Source organism: Leopardus geoffroyi, chromosome B1 (assembly GCF_018350155.1).
Source record: "Leopardus geoffroyi isolate Oge1 chromosome B1, O.geoffroyi_Oge1_pat1.0, whole genome shotgun sequence".
Taxonomy (NCBI): domain Eukaryota; kingdom Metazoa; phylum Chordata; class Mammalia; order Carnivora; family Felidae; genus Leopardus; species Leopardus geoffroyi.
The window spans coordinates 43,919,674-43,924,965 of record NC_059327.1 but is presented as its reverse complement, the minus strand read 5'-3'; the positions used below and the strand labels follow the sequence as shown (position 1 = coordinate 43,924,965).

Below are 5,292 nucleotides of genomic sequence, written 5' to 3'. Positions count from 1 at the left end.
ATTATGGCTTTGTGGCTAGAGGAGAGAATTCAACACTCCATTTTTTAAAAATGGAGATATAATTGACATACATTACATTAGTTTCAGGTATACAACATAATGATTCAATATTTGTATATGTTGTGAAATGGTCATGATGATAAGCTTAGTTAACATTTATCACCACACATAGTTACAAATATTTTCTTCTTGTGCTAAGAACTTTTAAGATTTACTCCCTCAGCAACTTTCGAATAGACAATACAATATTATTTTTTACATAACTTTTTCTAAGTTTATTTTATTAAAATTTTTTTTAAATTTATTTTTTTAACGTTTATTTATTTTTGAGAGACAGAGAGAGACAGAGCGTGAGCGGGGAAGGGCCAGAGAGAGAGGGAGACACAGAATTTGAAGCAGGCACCAGGCTCTGAGCTGTCAGCACAGAGCCCGACGCGGGGCTCGAACTCACGGACCGTGAGATCATGACCTGAGCCGAAGTTGGATGCCTAACTGACTGAGCCACCCAGGCACCCCATCTAAGTTTACTTATTTTTGAGAGAGACAGAGACAGCATGAGCACGGGAGGAACAGAGAGAGAGGGAGAGAGAGAATCCCAAATAGGCCCCACACTGTCAGCACAGAACCTGATTTGGGACTTGAACTCACAAAACCATGAGATCATGACTTGAGCTGAAACCAAGAGTCAGACACTTAACTGACTGAGCCACCCAGATGCCCCGACAATACAGTATTATTAACTATAGTCACCATGTTGTACATTCCACTCCCAGTACTTGTCTTGTAACTGGAATTTTGTACCTTCTGACCTCCTTCCCCTATTTATCCTACCGCTCCCCCTGGCAGCCACCAATCTGTTGTCTGTATCTATGAGTCTGGTTTTTTTCAGAATCCACATGTAGGTGAAATCATACAGTATTTGTCTTTCTCCATGTAATTTACTGCAGTTAATAGACTGCCCTCAGGGTTCACCCATGTTGTCACAAACAGCAGGATTTCCTTCTTTTTTATAGCTGAATATATTCCATTGAATATGCACCATAACTTCTTTATCCATTCACCCATGGATGGACGCTTAGTTGTTTCCATATCTTGGCTGTTGTAAATAATGCCGCGACGAATATGGGGGTGCAGATATTTTTTCAATTTAGTGTTTTCCTTTCCTTCAGATAAGTACCCAGAGGTGGAGCTGCTGGATTGTAGGGTAGTTCTCTTTTGAGGAACCTCTATCCTGTTTTCCAAGTGGCTGCACTAACTGCACTATTCCATTTTGACTGGAAACCCAGCAGGACCTGTTTAGGGAACTCTCACTACTGGCTAGAGACCAGAGAAATGGTAGTAGACCAGCTGGGTTGAGTGGATGGGGGGCTTTGCATGCTTACTCACGAACCCAGACTTTGTCCTCTAAGTAGCTGATGATGGAAAACCTCATGCAGGCAAGTGAAATGATGTAGTTTAAAATGTTTATTTATTTATTTATTTTGAGAGAGAGAGAGAGAGAGAGAGAGAGAGTGGGGGGGGGGCGGGCAGAGAGAGAAGGAGACAGAAAAGCTCAAGCAGGCTCCGCTCTGTCAGTGCAGAGCCCCATGTGGGGCTCGAACCCATGAACCGGGAGATCATGAACTGAACTGAAATCAAGAGTCGAACACTTAACCGACTGAACCGCCCAGATGCCCCCAACACACATGCAGTTTAGAAATACTTCTCTGGCTACACTAGAGAGGATGGGATGAGGAAGAGCCACACAAAGCCAGAGTTACCAGATAAGAAGGAATTCTGATAATGTGGATGAGACATGTCCAAGGCCCCGTGAAAGCCATAGTAGTGAAGGTGGGGAGACTGTAAAGATATGGTTGGGGTAGAAATAGGAGATGGTGAATTGGATGGATGTCAAAGGTGATTTTTAGTTTCTGGAAAACAGGTGGAAGCGTGGTGCAATTTGTTGAGATTATGGAATGCAAGGGAAGGAGCAGGTTTGTGGGAATTCACTTTATTTCACAATTTTGTTAGTGGCTGGCTCTGCGTGTCTTCTCCCAAGGTTTTGGTCCTATGGATCACCCGACAGACAAGTGTTTTTGAGTCCCTGCTGATGAGTGCTGGAACCTGAGGAGATAGGGATGGCTAGGGTTGAGTTAGTGGATGGGGCTACCTTCAGGCTGGGGCTCTTTAGAAGAGGCATTCTTCGGGGTTCCAGGCAATGTCAGTCCATAGGTTGGCATCTCCTGCTCAGAGGGGGTACCGGTGCCCAGATTCTCCCAAAGCTTGGGCCCCTTTGAGGAAACTAGGGGGTGGGAAGCAGAGAGAGCCAAGTGTATGGGAAATAAATAGAGACACATAGAGAAAGACAGACCCGGGCAGGAAATTCCTGTCTTTCCTTTCTTCTAGTTAGTCAGAATTCAGTTCTGTACTGCCTGACTAGAAACTTTGGCTCTTAAACGTTCTTTATTACCTGGAATCCAGCCTCCTACTGTCGATCTCCCCCACAGAGAGATCCACAGGAGGGGTGGATAATTGGATAAGTCAGTGGCTGGATACAAATGAGTCTGGGAGTTAGGAGGGTAAGTGTTGCCTTCTCCACGACCCTGCAGAAGATGTTTGGGAGGTCTACAATGCCTTCCAGCTCCTGCCCCTTCTCTGTCTCTCTCCCTCCTTACCCTCAACGTCTCCCTGAACTTCTAGTCCCCATCAGCTTTCCCGTTAGCCAGCCTGGCTGTGGCAGTCCTTCCCCTGCCCAGACTGTTATCTGACTTTCTGGCAGTCTGAGAAGGTTCCAGAAGCATGTCACTGGAGTCTGGAATTTCCGGAAGAGTCAGCTGAGACCCTGGAAGTTTACCCTGTGGAGGGCCAAGGCACAGAAGGCTGAGTGGGGAATAAGCTGGGACATATCCTTAATCTCTCTAGGCCCCATGCTAAGCTCTTACGGAGACAGATTGTCGTAGTCTTGTTCATACTCTTATTCTCATTATTTGTTTTAGACAGCCACAGAATAGTAGGATGTTAGGAACTGTGAAATCATAATCCAACTCTTGCATTCCATACATGAGGCTCAGGGAGGTTCAGTCACTTGCTCAAGGTCAAACCAGGAACATTTCACTTTGCTCTCCCCCTCCCCACCCTTGGGTCTCAAAGGACTCAGGGTCAACATAGTGAGCTCTGTAGCAGCTCGCCTTTTGCCGGTGGAGATGTTGACAACCTTTGTGGGGAGGGCTGAGAGCTCTTTGGTCCCACGAGGACAGCGGTATAAGATCTGAGTTTGAGGGTCTCACCAAAGTCTGGGGCCCTCACATTTCTCTGCAGCCATGAGCACAGGATGGGCTGCTTACATTCAGCGGGTCTCACTCCTGCAGGCCCCTGCACCTGGGATTGGAAGAATGAATAGGGACCTTGTTTGGTAGGAATTTCTTCCCTCTGCTGTTTGCTTTGGGTTTTTTCCCTCTCCATTCCTGGCTGCTAACCCAATATTTGGCTTTCTGTGAGCACTAAATATAATTCTTCATTTAACCCCCAGAATCATGGTTTCCTACCTGCTTCCCACGACCGGATCCACAGCCTGGAATGAAAACAGAACCCAAAGGGCATCAGCAACTCAGGGCTGGAGGGGGTGGGCAGAGGTTCCGGGGAGGGGGAGGAGGAGCAGAGGCAGAGAGAGAGAGGGAGGGAGCCCTCACCCACGCGAGACATCTCTCAGACATCCTGAGAAAGAGAGGGACAGGGGGAGGGAGGCAACCCATTGGGCTCTGTCCTGCTCCCTGCAACCAGGGCCGTGATTCTCTTCTCCCTCCCTAGAGGGAGGCCTGGTCCCCACCCTCAGCACCTCAGGGGACCCCAGCATTCTGGGGATGGGGAATAGTGAAGTGGAGTTTCCCACGCCTCTGGGCCAGAGAAGCCCTGCGGGATGGAGGCCCTCTGCGCACGCTCCCTACCTTCCTGCTCCCCTCACTGTGAACAGTCAAGGCCGCCACACAGCAGGCAAGAGCTAAATCAAACTGGGCAATGGAAAATTCCCCTCTGGAGCCTCCCGGGAAGAGCTGAAGCAGCTGCTATTGACCTGGGCCTGTTAGGCACCTGGCTTTCAGGTCCCCCACCGGCTAAGCCCCCCAGCTGCGGAGGAGGCAGCCGGGGCCGGGAGGGAGAGTCAGGAGCCCAGCTCCGGCTCCCCGGCACTGGCCCATGTTAATGACGGTTAAAACTCTCCTCTTAAATCAGAGGCGGTTTTCCAGATTTGGGAGCCCGTGGCGGTACATTCCGTCTCCCTCTGGGTAAGCAGGAAAACAGGAGACAGAGCTTCCTAGCACCTGATTTACAGCCTTGGCGGATTTTTGACACACAAATCACTCTGGAGAGTGAGGCTCAATTATGGCTGTGCAGATGCGGCTGCTGCAGGAGTGCTTCCTGCCTGGAAGGGGAGGGCCAGTGCTCCGGTGAGGCCAGGCCGGACCTCGGGGAGTGGGAGCCTCCGCCCTGCCTGAAACACTGTCCACTGACCACTCCCAGGTGTGTCTGGCACCCCAGTGGGCCATGTTGGGGCCTGGAGTTGGCAGAGGATAGGTCAGACAGGGGGCACTTGGTTAAGCAGGCCATTCTGACCTTCTTCTGTCCTCTTGACCTCTTCCTCGCTTGAACTGGATTTCATTTCTTTGTCAGGTGCTGGGCACTGTGGTAGCTGCTGAGAAGGACACAGGACAATAATAATAATGATAATAATAATAATGCCCTGCTCTTAATGCCATAAGGAAGATGAGACAGGAATGCAAGTGCTGGCAACAAAAGGCAGAATGCAGTTAGTGCCACAAAACAGGTTACGGATAAGGGCCCTGGGGATTCAAAGATCTCTCCCCAGCTGGGTGGGGGGAGAAGGCTTCCCTGGGAGGTGACAGCAATGTTTGTGCCTGGGACAGGAGATTCCTTCCCTACTGGGCTGATGTGGGTTTGTGGGGGGATTTCCTGAGGAACACCCGATCTAGAACTTTCCTCCCTGTTTTCTCTCCACACCCCACCCCCAGCTAAAACTTGCCCAGAGCACCTGTTCCTTTTTACTCTTCGTGAAAGCCAGGTGTCAGGGTCTGCCCTTCTGTCCAGAGCCACGGGGTTTCTTCAAGGCAGACACTGGGCGGGGGTCACCCCTCCGCCTGCCCCACTTCCAACACACATGGGCTCAGCTCTCCCTGTAAAGTGAGGAGTGCTTTGGGCATCACTTCAACTCTTACCTCTCGTGAGAGGGTCTTCCTGCAAGACTTCAGTGGATTTGGCTGACCTAACTGACTAGCTTTGGTTGTGGGGGAGGGAGTCTCC

At 49.8% G+C, this 5,292-nt stretch overlaps 1 long non-coding RNA gene across 1 annotated transcript; it reads right to left on the bottom strand.

The window, feature by feature from the left end:
• Positions 1-1,970: 1,970 nt before the first annotated feature.
• Positions 1,971-2,931, bottom strand: LOC123582797. The gene is made up of 2 exons (XR_006704568.1): positions 2,655-2,931; positions 1,971-2,103 (listed from the first exon to the last, which is right to left on the bottom strand). It is a non-coding gene; the product is annotated as an uncharacterized LOC123582797 (long non-coding RNA).
• Positions 2,932-5,292: the final 2,361 nt, after the last annotated feature.